The sequence below is a fragment of the Dipodomys merriami genome, unplaced genomic scaffold (assembly GCF_024711535.1).
Source record: "Dipodomys merriami isolate MVZ:Mamm:240054 unplaced genomic scaffold, mDipMer1.0.p SCAF_121, whole genome shotgun sequence".
NCBI lineage: Eukaryota > Metazoa > Chordata > Mammalia > Rodentia > Heteromyidae > Dipodomys > Dipodomys merriami.
Genome location: NW_027202505.1, coordinates 3,230,278 through 3,249,447, shown reverse-complemented (window position 1 = coordinate 3,249,447; position 19,170 = coordinate 3,230,278). Strand labels below are relative to the sequence as shown.

Here is a 19,170-nt window from a genome sequence, read left to right as displayed (position 1 = left end):
CACCTCCCAGTTGCCTGCCTCCCTTCCTTTCTCAAGACTGAGGAGGGTCCAGCCTGCCAGCCTTGAAAGAGGGAGCAGCTGCAGGCAAAGAGGTGAGCATCAAGCATCCCCTGGTCTCTCCTGCAGCCTCTAGGCTGCAAAGCTCCAGCCTGAGCATGCATGGACGAGGACATGAGGCAGTTCAGGCAACACACCTCAGTGGAAGCTCCCAGGCTAGAATCAAACTTTCAAAGTGTGGGAGTATCTGATGGTGTCACCAAAAAAATGTAACTAAGGCTAACCTCACACAATTTCCTGATGTAAAATCAAGTTTAAGAAAATCATACCAACCATAGACAAGGCCTCTGAAATAAAAATGGAACAGTCCTCTTAAAATCCATGGATTTCAGTGTTTTTTACCTAGGCTTTTTCCTCCCTATTAAGACCCACGTTTACATCTTTAATTTCTGGTCTACATTGAAGAAGGCTATACTTCTTTATTTGGCTGGGGGCTTAGCACTAAGGAACCTTTTAATTGTGGTTCTAAATCCCTGTGGGACACTGCGCTAAGAAGGATGACTTGGTTAAGCCCAGTAAACCCCCAATTCCTAACCCCAATGCACTCAGCCTGTATCTGGAAGCCTTTAAGAGAAGGGTGACAAAGTGAAATGAGGTCATAACATGGCGGGGGTCCTCATGCAATATGAGTGGTGTCCTAAAAAGAGGAAGATGAGTCTTGTACACAGAGAAAATACTACGTGAGGACACGGTGAGAGGTCCCGTGAGGAAACGCGGCCTCCAGAGAAACCAAGCCTGCAGCACCTTGGCCTCCTATTGCCCAGGCTCTGGCATCTCATTAGGGTGGCCCTAGCAAATGAATAATTCTCTCCTTCCATTCATTCACTCAGCAGATATATATGCAGCTCCTACCTGTCCTAACAGGGCCAGCTCACCTGAGCCTGTTGTGGTTTTTTCTCCATGCTTTAGCAATAGTCACTTTTTGAAAGCAATATTGACTCATCTTTTACCCAATCAGAATATCCATTTATACTCTAATGTAAGCACCGTTCTTAGCTGTGCAGTATGCTGCTAAGTTTCCTACATGCAAGAACAGGTATTCTTCCCTTCTTCACAGTAGAATTAAGTATCAATTATAAAGAAAAAAGTTGTAAGCTGTTTCTAATTCCCCTCCTACCATTCCTACATTGATGTCCTAATCCCAATATGCAAAGTGTCTGAGCTTTAAAAGGGCGATGTTCATTGCTCAAAGAAGCAGGGCTTTGAGAATGTGTCTTCTCTAAACCAAACTTTGAAAAACAAGACTGGGACTGAGAGGTGTGACTAGTATACTTGAGGCTTGGGGTTTGATCCCCAGCACTACAAAATATAAACCCATTCAGATAGAGAACAAGGGCAGGTATAGTATGAGTGTAAGGCAATGGGAGCCCACAGACATTGGCTGATTGCAGAATAAAATGCTGTCATCACTTGAGCAAACAATTCAAAAGTTGTTTTAAAAAGTTAAATATAAATTTGCCATCTGACTCACCAATTCCCCTCCCAAGTATCTACTCAAGAGAAAGAAAAACATATGTCCCCATAAATACTTGTATGATAGATTCATAGCTACATTAATCGGAACAGCCAAAAGATGGAAACAGCCCAAACTATACCTCAGCTGGTAAGCAGATAAACAAAACATGGGAAAGGTCTGTTCAGTGGAATAGTACTCAACAATAATAAAGAAAGAAAGAAAGAGACTACTGATTCATGCTGCAAACTGGATGAATGTCAGACATCATTCTAAGTGAAGAAGCCAGAGGCAGAGGACCTTGGTATTGTATGACCCCATTCACATGGGATGACCATAAAACCCTTTTCCAAGCTGGGGGTGGGGGAGAGGGAATGTAGTGTAAATAGAACCACTGGAGGTCTTAGGATTAAGCTTTTTCAATTTGGTACAACTAAGACTCACTAGCCCTAAGACAATTCAGCCCAAAGAAAAGAAACAAATTGTTTTCTTCTTTAGTAAATGCCTTCAAGGCACCCAAGGGAACAATCCCACTAAAGCAGAAGTCCTTTGAGCAAGAACTCCCTGAGGAAGGGTAAGACAGGGAGAGCCTGCTGGGTTTTGGCAGGGAACGCAGTAAGGGATGGAGGGAAAACTGTAAGGTCAGGGTAAGGCAAGTTGTGCCCTGCAGGGCTGCAATGGGTACTGTCATGCCTGGGCAAGCCTGAGAGATGCCTGGGTCAAGATCCACTTCTCCGCAGGCCAGGCAGGCAGAGGGGTTTCCAAGGTTAGGACCAGCCTGGGGAAAACAGAAGCAAAGCCTTCCTTCAGAAGCACGAGGAGGGCAAGAGGAAGAAGACACACAGCTCCAAGAGGGAAAGCAGGGCCCCCACCTCAGCATTCAGTCTGAAAGAATACCACCCAGAAGAAGTCTCACGGGAACCTCGAAGACAACAAAATCTGGAGATTCCAAGAAAACTCCATATCCATCCTGATGGGAGACCCTTATCTCAAGTGACCCAACAAAAAAAAATAAATAAATAAAAGCCAGAAGTAGAGGGGTGTCTCAAGTGGAAGTGCATCAGACTTGAGAAAAAAAAGAAAGAAAATGAAGCCCTGAGTTCAAGCCCCAGTGCTTGCACGCGTGCGTGCACGCAAGCATACACACACACATACACACACACACACACACACACACACGAAGATAGTTTAACAGCACTGAGCTAAGTCTCCCTTTTTTCTGTTTCTTCCCCTGGCCTACTGAGCCCTCTAAGTCTCTGAAAAACAATAGACCCAGCCCTAGCTTATTTTAATCAACAGCTACAGCCAGGATAAAAATCAACAGAGCTTTGAGACTAAAGCTGATGGATCTTATCCATCAGGGAGAAGAATTTACTGGGTGCTTTAGATTTTATCTCACATGACTGACCATCATGAAACTGGAAGCCTGTAATTACGTATCCAGTGGATACAAAATTGATTAGTGGGTAGGTCCAGGTAAATGTCAACTGGGAAGAATTTAACAAATGCAGTTTCACAGCTTTTTCCCATTGCTATTTAACATTTTCTTTAATAACTTGCTGACAGAATGGTGATAAAACTGAGATGTATCCTTAAACCTGACAATAAAAAAAGCTAATACACAAATATTGATAAGATGTAAGTCAGGGAGCCTTGGTGTCTTCAAGGTTCTGCTCAATTCAGAGCAGGTACCCCAAAAAGTGTCATTTGAATGAACAACATATGCCAACAAAAGTAAAGTTCAGCAGTAGTAATTTCTCCAAGGAGGAAAAGGAAAATCATTAAGAAGAGTTTTACTATGAATTTAAAGCTAAGTCTAAATTTGTGTACAACCATGCAACTATGACAAACAGCAAAAAAAAATACTATGTTGTCTACAATGCACATAAATCTATCTTTACACACACATATACACACATACACATACACGAGAGAACATCATCTTAATCTGAAATATGCTGCAAACATAGTACACATTTGTCCATCTTTCTCTTGTTTTTCCAGACCTGGGGCTTGAACTCAGGGCCTGGGCATTGTCCCTGAGCTTCTTTTGCCAAAGGTTAGCATTCTACCACTTGAGCCACAGCACCAGTTCCAGCCTTTTCTGTCTATGTGGTATTGAGAAATTGAACCCAGGGCTTCATGCATGTTAAGTAAGCACTCTACCACTAAGCCACATTCATTCCCAGTCCTTGATCTTTCTCTTAAGCGAGAGTATCCATGTAAGCATGTACATACAAATAGATAAGCACACATGTATGTTTATTTTTTTCAAGAGTGTAAATGAGAAGGGAATCAAAGAAGGAGAGATGAACTGTCCAAGATTAACTGTCTTAGCAAAAGAGCAACAACAGACAAAAGTTGAGCTAGGGGTAAAAGGATGAAAAGCAGTCTCCTCTAGTCAAACCCTGGATGCACACACTTCACCTTCCCCAGTGGCCAGCTCCTGTCAACCAGGGAAGGGAAAGCACCAAAGCAGAAAACCCCACTAAAGTATCAGATCTACCTCCCTCTCAGCTGAGGGGCTCCTAGAGGGTTTCTTCAGCTCTGTTTTTAATTAGAATCTGAATATGTGTGTATAGGTATATAACTGTATGTGTGTATGTACCCCAATATTCTAATGAGTCAGCCCACTTAACCCCCTTCCACAGGAATAGCAGGACTTAATCCAAGCTAGACTCTCATGTACAGAGGGAAAATACAAGCACAGCCCAGGCACATAACTAGAAAAAAGAATGTTTCATATTACTTTTTTTTTTTACTAAATAATAGAGCTAGAAAGAATTTTTTCTTGCAGATAATATACAAGGGCTCTTCAACAACAAAAATGCTGGGAAGATTTAAACAATCTTTTATTCTTTTAAGAAAACTTAAAAGGAATATAACCAGTATGAAGAAAAGAGTGCTCAGTGTTCAAAGCTTTCATATCACAGTTGACATGATAAACTTGAGAGAAATGAAGAGCAAAATAATATCAATTCACAATTGAAAATGCACAAGATCCAGGAATGGACATAACATTTTAGAAAACTAAATCTACGGAAGGAGCACTAACTTAAGAAGAGGAGGAAAAAGTTACCCAGAAGGCAGAGGAAAGGCATGGAGAGTTTTAAGATTCCACAGAGCCAGGCATGGTGGCGCATGCCTATAATCTGAACTATCCTATTTGGCAGACTGAGGCAGACTGATTCATGATATAAAAATAGTGAGACCTTGTCCCAAAAACAACATGGATGGGCCAGGCACTGATGGCTCATGCCTGTAATCCTAGGCACTCAGAAAGCTGACATTGGAGGATAGCAGTTCAAAGCTAGCCCAAGCAAAAAAGTCCATAAGACTCTTATCTCCAACTAATCACAAAAAGCTGAAAGTAGAGCTGTGGCTCAAGTACTAAGGGCATGGCTAAAGTGGTGGAATGATTGCCTAGCATGCACCAGGCCCTGGATATGATCTGATGCCTGGTAACACAAAAGTAAGTTAATACATCCTTAGATGATAGATAGATAGATAGATAGATAGATAGATAGATAGATAGATAGATAGATAGATAGATAGATAGATAGATAGATAGATAGATAGATTAGACTATGGAAGACAAATTTTAGTTTTGTAGAATAACACACTCACCTCTAGTAGAAGGATATTGTTGTAATACAGATCTTGTCCATCGCCAAACAACCCAATGTGTCCTAAGCACGGTCCCCAGGATGGAGCTACTGGGAAAGCAGGAAGAGATGAAGCCTAGTGACTTCTTTCAGAAATTGTAAGCGTGTCCTTGAAGGAGCTGGGAGGACCCCAGTCTTCTCCTTTCTCTCTCTTACCCCCTAGGCTCCCAAACACATTATCGAACTCATATCAGGACACTAATTCTCCTGTCTACACACAAAAGTCAGTTCACAAGGCAATCTATTCATGTGAAATCTATCCTCAGTCTTAGCTGATCCAGTCAAGTTAAAGTCTCTATAAAATAGGACACAGGCATGGTGGGTGAGGACTCTGCTGAGCCAAGATCTGCATCCCTTAAGTAACAGCATGATCTGGCTCATATGAGGCTATCCATGTCTGTTTCCTCATCTGTAAAATCACCAGTAGCAAAATAAACTGCTCCCCGAGGCCCTTTCAGAATCTAAAAATGTGGGGAATCTCTGAGAGAAAATCCTGCTTATGAAAATAGAAAGGACATGCTGGAAACATGTGAGGAGGACAAAGTGTGAGATAGTCCACTGGCCCACAAGGAGTCAGCCAGCATTGGCCAGGTGAATGAGTGAATGGCAGTGCATGGACTGGTAAATACTACAGGGCTGTCAGACAGTCCCAAGGATCCACCAGAGGACAGTGATCTAAAAGCTCAGATAGTTGCATGCTTTTCTCAAGCCATCTCCTTTTGAATTTACTTTCAGAGAGGCAATCTAGTACAAACTAATAATCTAAGGATATCAGAATAGAAAGATCTTGTTTTAAACAGTTATACCAGCCTTCTCTTGACTTCCCCTCCCCTTGGCATCTTACAGCACACACCTCTGTATTTTTAGCCACTGGTACTGGGCCTGAATGCTAGAATCATCCTAACAGCTGTGATCAAGTACCCCAAACCCAAGTGTTTCAATGAAATGTCTCCTCTCTCCCACCTTCTGTCTATCTTTCTGTCTGTCTCTCATTTTATCTTCAATTAGTTGTACAAAGGGGCTTTGATTTAACATGTCTATTTACATGTACAATGCATCTTGATCAGTGCTACTCCTTCCATCCACCTCCCTGCCCCTCTACCCCCTCCCCACCCATCTCCTCAAACTTGCTTGTTTTCATATATGCACACTAAGTATTGTGACTTATTTGCCCTATTATTCCTCTTCTCATTTGTCTTTCCCCCTCATTTTTGCCCCCACTCCCTGAGTCAAGACATGGTCCTGCTTTCTGGTATTCATTTTTATCAAACTACCTGTTAATTATTCCAAGTGAATACACCATAGGATCTCACTCCCATGAATATCATTCTTTAGTCAGTATAGATAGATAAATAGATAGATGTAGGTATAGTTATCTCTGTATGTTTTCATATATATTTATAGTTTAGACCTAACTTCCACATATGAAAGAAAACATGCACCCTTTGTCTCTCCGAGCCTGGATTATTTTACTCAATATGATTTTTACCAGGTACATCCTTTCCCTGCAAATGACATATTATTCCTCGTGGTGGATGAATAAAATTCCATTTGATGTGTATTTGTGTGTATGCTAAAATACTAATTTTATACATATATTAACTTTTCTGAAGGGCATCTGGGCTGTTTCCTTAACTTTGCTATTGTGAATAGTGCTTCAATGGACACAGGTATGCAGGTGCCTTTATTGTATCCTGTCATTCAATAAATGCACAAGAACGGTATCAATGTCAATGGATCATAGGATAATTCTATGCTTAGTTTTTTGAGGCATCTCCAACTGCCTTCCATAGTAGTTGTCTTAGTTTGCATTCCCACCAATAGTATATTAGGGTTACTTTTTCCCTACCTCCTCATCAGCATTTGTTTGTATTTTAGATGATAGCCATTTTGACTGGAATGAGATGGAATCTAAATGTTGTTTTGTTTTTCATTCCTTTATAACCAGAGATGCTCAGCATTTCATGATGTACTTATTGGCTTTTTTTACTTCTTCTGAGACGTGTCTATGTTGCTCTTTTGCCCATTTATTAATTGGATTTTTTGATTCATTGGGGCTTTAGCTTTTTAGCTTCTTGTATATTCTGGTTATTAGACCCTTGTTAGATATATAGCTGTCAAAGAGCTCCCATTCTATAAGCTGTCTTTCTCCCATTGTGACAATATCCTTCACTATTCATAAGATATTTAGCTTGCTATAATCCCGTTTGTCAATTCTCTCTCCTATTTACTGAGCTCCTGAAGGTCTACTCAAGAAGCTCCTGCCTATGCCAATAGGTTCTAATGTATCCCTACTCCTTCCTATAGTAGTTTTAAAGTTTCAGATCTTACATTGGGGTTTTAATACACTTTGAGTTGATACTAGTACAAGGTGACAGAAAAGAATCCAGATTCCATCTTCCATATATAGATATCCAGTTTTCCCAACACCATTAGTTGAAGAATACATCTTTTTGTTCCAACATACTTTTGGTGCTTTTGTCAAAAATCAGGTGGCTGTAGATGTGTAAATTCATTTCTGGGTCTTCTGATCTGTTCCATTAGTCTTCAGGTCTATTTTTGTGCCTGCACCAAATTTCAATAAAACGTCTTGTATCAGTTTTCTGTCTCTAGCACACAAGGTCCACACCAAACAATGTAAAGATTCATATTTCTGTTTGCCTCAGCCCCATCACAGCCTCAGCCTAAATCAGCTTCTAACAATACCCCATCATGAGATGCCAAACCACACCAGCCTCTGGGCCATAAGTGAGATGTTTTACCTTGCTTCACGGAGCTCATCTCCTTGACCTCAGCAAACCACACTGTCCTTACTGGTATAAAATAACAATAATTGTATGAAACTCTTGGGTTCTGTGGGTCAGGAATTGGAGCCAAGAAGAGCAGAGAAAGCTTGTTTCTGTGTCACTATCCCTGGAGCCTCAATTTGAAAAACAAAATGTTAAAGGTGACTCAAATAGTTGGGGAATGCTATAAAAATTTCTTAATTTATAAATCCAATGCCTGGACTGAGCTGGATCAAAGCCTGAGTTCCCATGGAGCAGCTGACCATAAGACCCACATGTGACTTGAGCTGGATTCCAAGGAATTCCATGGAAAGGATGGGTCCAGGAGTGGTGTTCCAATCGTTCAGACTTTTCCTGACCTAGCCTTATGTGTCAGGGTCCTGAGTACCACAAGTATGACTCTTTAAAGAAATATAAACTTATTATCTGATAGTTTGAGAGGGCAGAAGTCCCAAGTAAGGGCTTGAGCTAAAAATCAAGATGAAAGCCAATCTGCATTTCTTCTGGAGACCCAATGAGATAATCTGTCCCTGTGCTTCTTCTGGCTCCTAGAGGACACTTGCCTTCCTGGGCCCCTTCCACTGTCCTCAAAACCAGCAGCAGAGCACCGTCAAATCTCTTGTAGGTCTATCCTTTGCAATTGCACTGGGCCCACTCTGATAATCTAGTAATTTTCCCATCTCAAAATCTGTAATAAATTCACATCTGCCAAGACTTTGCCATGAAGGCAAGTTACAGGTTCTGTGGAAACATCTATACCAGGAAGAAGGAGCACTGTTCTGCAACCACACCTTAGAAGTTACAGAACATTCCTTCCACTGCACATTATTGGCCTAAGCAATCACAACCAGCCCTAATTCAAGAATAGCAGCATACCCTGCTGGAAAGATCCCAGGGAAGAGAGCAAATTCTTACCTACTGATCTTCTCCTTTACCATATACATTATCTCCTAGAGGCCAGCTTTTACAAGACTGGAAGGAAAGAGAGCAAAAGCTCTTGGTATAGAAGAGGAACCACTGCAACAACAATACTCACAAGACAATATGTTGGAAATGGTGGGGAAGTTGGTGGGGAGGGAAAGTAGGAGAAAAATGATGGAGGGGGTAACAATGTTCGACAAGAAATTACGTAACTGTAATCCCTCTGTACATAACCTTGACAATAAAATTAAATTTTAAAAAAGAGGAACTATTCAACAAACACCCAGATTTGAACCAGGCACCTTTGGATCGACAGCTAAATACTCTACCACTGACTTCTGTGGCAGTAAACATGACTAATTATACCTTTTTGATGTAGAAAAATATTAAATCTCTATTTTTTGATGATTCTGTTTTCTTTTCTTTACATGTGATGTATTGAAGTATATATCTTTGGGAAGGTGGGGGAGGAGAAGGGTACAGAACTCAAGAGGAAAAGGGTAAAAAATACAGCAGTGGAGCTCACTGGAAACTGATGAAAGTGAACTATACAACTCATGAGTGGAGACAAGAGGAGGAGGGGAGGGACTGGGAGAGGAGGAAGGAAAGGAAGACACTTTACGAAAGGAAATGAAGGAAATGTACTCGTTACCTGACTCAGGAAATTGTAATCTCTCTGTATATCACCTTTACAATGACAATAAAGCAGAAGGGCTGGGAAGGTGGCTCAGTGGTAGAGCGCTTGCCTCGCATGCATGAGGCCCTGAGTTTGATTCCTCAGCACCAGATAAGCAGAGAAAGCCAGAAGTGGCGCTGTGGCTCAAGTGGTAGAGCGCTAGCCTTGAGCTGAAGAGCTGAGGACAGCGCCCAGGCCCCAAGTTCAGGCCCCACAACCAGACCCAAAAAAAACAAAAAACAAAAAAAAAAGACAATAAAGCAGATAATAATTTTTTAACAAAAAGAATGGCAACATGGACCTATTGGCTTAGTGGAAGGTGTACAAATAAACTCAGGCATAGTTCACAACTGCCACATCACTCCTACGAGTGGCCAAAATTGGCTGGAGGGAGTCGAGGGAAGAAGGGAAAGGAGGTTGGTTCTTATTCTAGACTCACATTCACAAATGCAGATAGGTCTACACTCTGATGATTCCACAGACACCTGACACAAAGCAAGAGACACACAATGCAGCTGCTCTTATGTAAATTTTAGTGCCATAAGAAATGACTAAATCCCATCTTTATTCACAGTTGAGGTCAAGAAAATCCTTCTTTTTAGATTTGTTCCTAAGAAAAGATTAGATTGGAGTGGTGCATGTTTTAAATTATCACAGTTCTTTAGGAATGCATCCCTTTCCTAAAATGCAAACATTCTATACTTGTTTTAGTTCTGGAAGGATCCAAAACATAATATAGCACAAGAAAAAAAGAGAAGATGTGAAAATTGCATCCAACTTTTAGCATAAGGATTAAAAGAATCACCAAATGATTAACTTCCCTCATATACTCATTTCTCATGCTGTTTGAATTGAGGGAATATTTCTTCTGTTGAAATCAAGCATTATTAGTAAACAGCAGTTGTGAGAACTCGAAGTGGCTAAATTGCAGGCTTTGTTGGAAACAGGCCTGAATAGAACATATTAGCATAAATTGTATTTTTTATGGTTAAGCTGCAGTGTTAAATATCAAACTGTGCTAAATGATTGCTCTCCATACAGCGGCTAAATTGAACTACCTGTTATATCAGGTTAGTAAATTGTCAAACTTGGAAAAGTCAGTAATTTAATGGATGTGTTTATAAAACATCCTGAGGTACCCTGGCTTACCATTGCTGAACAAAATGCCCCTTAGAGTGTTGAAGTCTGTCTATTAAAAAGATGGTAAATATAAGATTAATTTTTAAAAGGAAAGCTAATATACAGTGAAAATTGACATAACACATTCATTCAGATGGCATGTTAAAAACAAGAAAAGGTCATATTATGGGCTGGAGGAATGACTCATATGGGAGCCTGTTTGACAAGCACATGGCCATGAGTTCAAACCCCAGTACACCAAAAAAAGAAAAAAAGGAAGAGACATAAAATCATATTCTGCCAGGCACTGGTAGCTCACGCCTGTAATTCGAGCTACTCGGAAGGCTGAGATATGAGGACCACTGTTCAAAGCCAGCCCAGGAAGGAAAGTCCATGAGACTCTTATCTCCAATAAACCACTCAGAAAACCAGAAGTGGCACAGTGGCTCAAGTGGTAGAGTGCTAGCCTTGAGCTGAAGAGTTGAGGGACAACATTCAGACCCAGAGTTATTTGTCATGATTGACAAACAAATAAATAAATAAATAAAAATATAATCATATTCTATCTTAATTTTCTCTAAATTGAGTAATACCATCAAATTATTTTTGCCTTATCACAGTGCTACTATTTGGACAACAATGGATATTTGGATAAACTGGATATTAAATTTTGTCCAATCCAACTGACTGACCAACATTATTCTCCTTCATCTTTGACTTTGGGTGTTTGGGACATTGTATGAAATGAGAAGAAGAAATTAAGCAAAATGTTTATCTTTATGACATAATTTTTCTAAATTTTATATATTCTTTCAATGTGTATGTGCATGTGTGTGCATGTGTATGCTACCACTTGAGTAACCCTCTTAGCCCATAAACTTTATATTAAAATACATAGGAATATATCCCATAAATGTTATATGAAATATATATCTATATAGTCCATAAGTATCCAGAATTTGTATAAAGAACTTTAGGCAGGTCACTGTCATATATATTAAATGGAATGTTGATTATATACCACACAGCAGATACACAGAACCCTGAGAATAACCACAGTGCTTTGAGTGTGACTTAGTTCTGTCAAATGTAAAATTCAGCAAATATACTTGAAAGCATTGAATGCCAGTCCTGATTATTGAATACCAGATCATGAGACATTATTTGAGATCTGCCCATTTGAAATAATTAAAAATAACCAAGCATCAGTTAGTAAATGACTTATTTATATCTTCTATATCACCAGAAGGGCAAATTAGCTCTCATTATCAGTCCCTTTACAACATATGACCCACCTTATTTTGACCCCATCAACATGACAGGAAGTCATTTTCATTATTGTAATACATTTTTCTAATTACAAAAGAAACACATCCTCATTATACATAATTTAGGTACCATAAGCTAGCTAAATAAAGATCCTCCATAGTGACTTCTTTCAAACACCACAAATTAGGGCCCTATTCTTGTTATTTAAATCAAAAGATATAAGAATTATAGCACAATTGACCCATAAATTAACCCATATAGATAATTTTTTAACCAAGTCCAGCCCATCAGACCCATCAGGAGGCTGGGTCTACACCTCACACTGGCTGGTGTTCCAGCCAGTTAGGTGTATGATCTAAAACTGGAATGATTCTGAATGACAAATGGGCCCAGTATACAATTCACTACATGTTACAAATTCAGGTAAGCTGAAATAAATAATGTGCGTGGTAACTCAGCAAAGGAAGAGAAAATTTTTTCTAGTAGGATCCAAGGGCTGCAGAAGGGAAATATCCGAGCAGAACATTGATGGAAAGAAGCCATTAAGAGCTAAGAAGTTCAAGGAAATGCCCTCTCAAAGAGAAGAACTATCCACCAAGCAAGGCAGGAGTGATAAAGTCCCCAGTAGATGTTTCTATGAGCAAGTCATAGCGGAGCTGCCCATTCTATCATCAGGAGAGTCTAACCTCAGAGCAAACTCATCCTTTATTTTTTTCAGGTTTTTTTCCCTCTGAGGCCTTACTACTCCATTCTAGAAAACCTAGTATGTAAAATATTTCTAAACTCTATAAGTTAGGATTATTTAACTGGAGTTAGCAAACAAACCAATTCAACCAGCAATAAATAAAACAAAAATAAAAATAAATAGTTATCTCACATAACTCAAAAGGTTACCATGTTTAATGTGGTTTGGGTAAACTGAATTGACATACTGAAATGAGGTGCTCCTGTTTCTATGTTTCTCATCCTCGCTTCTGCTTATATCTACTTCTCTTTGCATGCTAACTTTCCTTTCCTTCTGTAGATGGAATCTTTATGCTCGGGAGAGACAGCTTTGGGCAAACCAACATTCTCACAACTTATTGACATATATAAAAAAAAGAGCCATGTTCCCCAACTAGATCTAGCCAGAGGGCCCAGGGTAGCATCTTATGGCCTTATATAAGGCTATATATAGAGATATATAGATATGTATATAGTATGTATATCTTATAGCAAATGCCCATCCCTAAACCAGTCACTTGCCTAAAGGGATGTGGTAGCAGGGTTAGCCCACTACAGGTCACAGGTCTACTTATGAGAACAGGAGGAGGAAAAGTCACCAAAATGGACCCTCCCACTAGCAGGAGAGAAGTGGCTTCCCAAAGGAAGAGGAGGAGGAGGATGGGAGAGTGAGAGTATCTTCCAACTGTTCAGAAGATCCCTCTCATCTTAGCATCACATAGTCCCCTGGAGGTCTCCCAGGAAGGAATGTGGGTGGATCACAATTCCCCTGCAATGTACGATGATAAGAAATACACTACAGGCATGTGTGAGCTGCACTAAAAGACCCTCCTGACAATCAAAAGATATTGGCCAAATGTTCAAACTGAAAAAGCCTACTGAATTCTAAAACAGAAAAGCAGAAGAACCAACTGCTCCCAACCTCATGTCCCCTCCCTCCCCAAGTATCAGAGTCACCTGGTTTAGCACTTGTGGTTTACATTAGCATATCTAAAATCTGGACATTTAAAATTAGATCGTAAGTGGAGTGGGCACCCATCTGGCACTGTGGATGTGCCAGGTGCTGTCCTAAGTGTATGCCATATAGTACCACTTGCAAAAACCCCTATGATTATTTCCATTTGTGGCAAAAAAAAAAAAAAAAAAAAAAAAAAAAAAAGAGTGCAGAGCCTGACCGGAGCTCAGATAACCGAGCTCCAGAGTGTGCATTTATGACACCAAGGTTTGGCTTGGTGCCTGTACCCAAGATAAATAGTGAAGAAAAGATGGTGGGCAAGGAAAGAGAAAAAAGCAACACACTGGACCAAAGTAATCTATACAAGAATAAATAAGCAGATGTAATAGCAAAACCGAGACACTCAACTGTCAGCTTAGGAACACAAGCTTGTGGATGCAGCCCCAACACTGTCTGGGAGTCCATGAGCAATCTGGTTTAATGAATCCTACTCTCAGACTCATCCTACTCTCCTGCTACAAAAATATCCTCTCCTTCTCTGCAGATGCTGTGCCCACAAAGGCAGCTTGGTCTCTGGAGATCACTTTTCTCCACAGGACCAGCGTGGTGTCTGGCACATTGTCATGTTCATCAGTGTCTGTTTAGCAATGAGGCATCAGTGGCCACCTGTTTTTAAGAGTCTTAGGAGCTGAAAGATGAGTTTCATATTTCTGGAGTATGTGCTCTGTGCCATGCCCTGGGCTAGTTGGTGGACCCTTTCCTAGGACCCTCAGAACTCCTATTAATCCTCACACTCAGCTAGATTATAATCCATTCAGGTCCTGGGAGGGCTCCAGGACCCCACTCCAGGCACACATCTCCCACCTCTGTTCTGCTTGGTAGGTGTCAGGTCTTGCTCATAAGAACAAAAGTATTCAAAAAAGCAGAAAGTGTCTTCCCCTTTTAAATAAGCTTTAAACTTACTCTGATTGGTCTACACTCAGATCTTTTTAGAAACAGGAAGTTTTAAAAGAAAGAAAGAAAGAAAGAAAGAAAGAAAGAAAGAAAGAAAGAAAGAAAGAAAGAAAGAAAGGAAGGAAGGAAGGAAGGAAGGAAGGAAGGAAGGAAGGAAAGAAGGAAGGAAGGAAGGAAGAAGAAAGAAAAGAAAGAGATTGGGCTGGGAAGATGGCTCAGTGGTAGAGTGCTTGCCTTGCGTGCATGAGGCCCTGGGTTTGATTCCTCAGTACCCACATAAGCAGAAAAATCTGGAAGGACACTGTGGCTCAAGTGGTAGAGTGCTAGCCTTGAGCTGAAGAGCTGAGGGACATCGCCCAGGCCCAGAGTTCAGGCCCCACGACCAGCAAAAAAAAAAAAAAAAAAAAAAAATAGAAAGAAAGCAAGAAAGAGGGAGAGGTAGGGAGGGAGGAAGGGAGGATGAAGCAAGCAAGCAAGTGAGCAAGCTGGGCACTGGTGGTTCATTCCTATAAACCTAGCTACTCAGGAGGATCCTAGCTACTGAAGATCTTGGGTCAAAGCCAGGCCAGGCAGGAAAGTCTTTGAGACTCGTATCTCCAATTAAATATCAAAAAATACAAACAAACAAACAAAAAAAGCTGGAAATGGAACTGTGGCTCAGAGTGGTTGAGCTCTAGCCTTGAGGGAAAGAGCCCAGGAACAGCACCCAGGCCGTGAGTTCAAGCCCCACAGCTAACAAAAAAGAAAAAAGAAAACATAACTGACTTCTAAAGATAATATAATACAAAAGGGATAAAATGAACATTTGTTGTTTTCTTAGTCTTTTTGCATCCTCACCTCAGCAAAGGGGTCCTGGTCCATGTACACGGGAGCCAACTAAACCATCAGAGAGGGCAATGGGAGTGTCTTTGGAGGCAAATCCTTCAGGCACTCCTTCCTGGCACCAATCCTGGAACTGTGTCCTTCCCACAAGGGAGGAATTGGCAGAGAACTAGGCCAAGGAGCCAAGAAGCTGCAAAGATTTCCTGGCAAAGGAGGGTCTCATTTCCTGCATGACTGACAAGGAAGCCGAGGTGCAGGCAGGTAAAGGGACTGTGAAATGGGGGGGAAAGGTTCCTCACAACACCTCAGGAGGGCAGGAGAAAGGAGAAAACTCACACCTGCCTTCAGGGGAGACGAAGCTTGAGAACTGTAGTTATACCATGTTCTTGTTAAATGTGTACAATTTTTCTGGTCTCACAAATCTTGCTGTCAAAAAAAGGGAACAAATCAATGCAGATATCCCAGCTTAAGTCCTAACTCCGGGTGGAGTGACAAGCATCTCATGTTGTAGGTCACCCTCCCCACCCACACTGTCAGTAAGGTGAGAAGGACTCAGCCTCACCACCCCCCCCAGCCATGTTCACCAAAGAGAGAAAAAGAAGCGTGAAACAGAGCCAAAGGAGAAATCTGAAATGCTAGCTTTCAAAGCAGACAGAGGCTACATCCGTTCATCTTGGGTATTCTAAACCTGAACGTGTGGCAAAGAGAGAGCAGGAAGGCATAGCCTTTGATCTTCTCCCTTCAGACAGAAGTATGTCCTTCCTCTCTTGATTAAATAGCAGGCGTTAAGGGGCTGGGAATGTGGCTTAGTGGTAGAAGGCTTGCCTAGCATGCATGAAGTCCTGGGTTCGATTCTCAGTACCACATAAACAATAAAAAACCAGAAGTGGTGCTGTGGCTCAAGTGGTAGAGTGCTAGCCTTGAGCAAAAGAAAGAAGCTCAGGGACAGTGCCCAGGCCCTGAGTTCAAGCCCCAGGACTGGCAAAAAAACAAAAACAAAAACAAAAAAAAAAACAGCAAGAGTTTAAGGGGCTTGTATGTCCAGTGATCTTAGAAACAGGAAGAAGTTTAATCCCATGGCTGTGACCTAACAGCATCTTTTCCAAAACTTAATTATATAGTTTGGGCAACTACAATTAGCCAAAAAAGAGGTTTGTTTGGTTTTACATAATCCTTAGAAAAAATAAAACAATATCATTCGCAGGGAAATGGATGGAACAAGAACAAATCATGTTAAGTGAGGTAAGCCAAGCTCAGAGAGACAAACAGTGCATGTTCTTCTGTATGAGGAAGTTAGATCTAAAACACACTGGGAAATGATAAATTATACAGGATTCTATATAATTACATACAGTAAGACCAAAAGAGGATAATCTTACAAGAGAATCACAAAGGTACAATGCCTAAGTGCCTCTTCAAATTTATATCAAATAATATACATACTGAAATGAACTCCAAAGATATGGAAACAAAAGACTTTTTTAAATGTGTCTTTTCTTTCTCTGATGATTCTACATAATTCTTTTGTCCTTTTTTAAAATTTTATTGTAAAGATGCTGTACAAAGGAGTTACAGTTACATTAATAAGGTAAAGAGTACATTTCTTGTTGGGCATTGTTACCCCCTCCATTGTTTTTCTCCTACTATCCTTTCCCTCCCCCACTTCACCCACTCCTCCCCTCCTCAAGTTGTAACATAGTGTCTTGTATCATTGTTGCAATGGGTCCTTTTTTCAACATTTTGTTATTTCCTTTCCCCTCCCCAAATTAGATAAACGTATATAAACTGCACAGTACAAAAATCAAATATAGTGACAATAGGGGATATATCATAGGGGGAAGAACATACAAAATAAACAAAAAAGCATAGTATATTAAAAAATAACAACAACAACAACAACAAAGAAAAACCTCTTGTGTCCATATCTTGAGGTTCATTTCACTTAGCATCATCTTATATGGTCATATGTACATGGTGTATTCATGCGCATATTTGTTGGGGAGCACAGAACCCAAAGAAAAAGGGTGAAAACCCCAGTTAGAGTGACTATAATCAAGAACTCTAATAACAACAGATGCTGGAGGGGATGTGGCCAAAAGGGAACCCTACTGCATTGTTGGTGGGAGCGTAAACTTGTTCAGCCACTTTGGAAAGCAGTATGGAGGTTCCTCAAAAGACTACACATAAAGCTCCCCTATGACCAGCAATCCCACTTCTGGGCATTTACCCAAATGATCACAAACAAGCCCATATTAAAGCTACCAGCACAACTACATTTACTGCAGCATTATTTACGATAGCTAAGATATGGAAACAACCCAGATGCAGATGCCCCTCAGTAGATGAATGGATCAAAAAAATGTGATATATATATATATATATATATATGTATATATATATACAATAGAATTCTTTGCCTCCATCAGAAAGAATAACACCGCCCCATTTATTAGGAAATGGACAGACTTGGAAAAAATTTTATTAAGTGAAGTAAGCCAGACCCAAAGAAACATTGGTCCCATGGTTTCCCTTATTTGCAGTAGCTAGTATACATCTAGGATAATCTTACCAGACAAGCAGAAAAGGTAGGAACCTATGTACATATGACCATATAAGACGGTGCTAAGAGAAATGAACCCCAAGATACAAACACAAGAAGTTTTTTATTTGTAGTTGTTGTTTTTAATGTACTATGTGATTTTTTTTTGTTTCTTTTGTATGTTCCCCCATATGCTCTGCATCTTGTATATACATTTTTCTAATTTGGGGAGGGGAAGGGAAATAATAAAATGCTGAAACAAGGATACAGGTTGACCCATTGTAACAGTGAGAGTACAAGACACTATGTTGAAAACAAACTTTACAACTTGGGGGGAGGGGAGGGAAGAGTTTGGGGAGGTGGGGAGGGAAGAGATAGTAGGGGAAAAACAAAGGAGGGGGTAACAATGCTCAATAGAAAACGTACTCCTTACCTTTCTCATGTAACTGTAACTCCTCTGTACAGTATTTTTACAATAAAAATATTTTAAAAAAGAAAAAGGGTGAAAAATGAAGCTGTGTAGTGTACTGGACGTTGATGAAAGTGCACTATACAACTTGGGGGTAGAGCTGGAGGGAGGGAATGGAAGAGAATGAGGGAACATATGACACCATATGAAAGGAAATGTACTCATTACCTGATTTATGTAAATGTAACCCTTCTGTATAGCACCTCTATAATAACAATAAAGTAAAAGAATTTTAAAGTTTGTTCCAGCTGAGTGCCAGTGGCTCATGCCTTTAATCCTGGCTATTCAGGAAGCTGAGATATGAAGATCATGGCTGGAAGTCGGTCCTCCCTTCCCCCAAGGAAAGTCTATGAAATTCTTATCTCCAGTTAACCAGAAAAATGCCAGAAGTGGAGCTGTGGCTCAAGAGATGAAGTGTCAGTCCTGAGCAAAAATGTTAAGGGACAGCGTTCAGGCCTTGAGTTCAAGACCCATTACTGGAACAAAAAAGGATTGCTCCAAAGTACAAAGGGTTGAACCTCCAAAAACTACAAAGGGTTTGAGCCCCCACATCACATGACTGTGGGGATTATGGAAGAATAGAAGTTATCTATATAAAAGCTCCTAACAAATGTCCGTTAATTACACGTAAAGGTGCACCACTATTAGAGACATTTTACTGGATAGCACAGTGGTCCTCAAAGGATGGGACCCAGCAAACAGCAGCAGAAGCAGCAGCATCTGAGAACCTGGTGAAGAAATAACTCATCAAAGGCCGACCCA

At 40.5% G+C, this 19,170-nt stretch overlaps 1 protein-coding gene across 4 annotated transcripts in view; it reads right to left on the bottom strand.

The window, feature by feature from the left end:
• The window catches only part of Hivep3 (HIVEP zinc finger 3), a 405,958-nt gene that overhangs the window by 355,197 nt on the left and 31,591 nt on the right, over positions 1-19,170 (bottom strand). Inside the window, exons 2-3 of one of the 4 annotated variants that reach the window (XM_070017191.1) lie at positions 7,643-7,740; positions 5,138-5,223 (exon numbers count right to left, since the gene is read on the bottom strand). The exons of the other annotated variants lie outside the window; for them this stretch is intronic. The gene's annotated coding sequence lies outside the window, so the exon portion shown is untranslated. The remainder of the gene's footprint in view (positions 1-5,137; positions 5,224-7,642; positions 7,741-19,170) is intronic. 4 annotated transcript variants of the gene reach the window in all.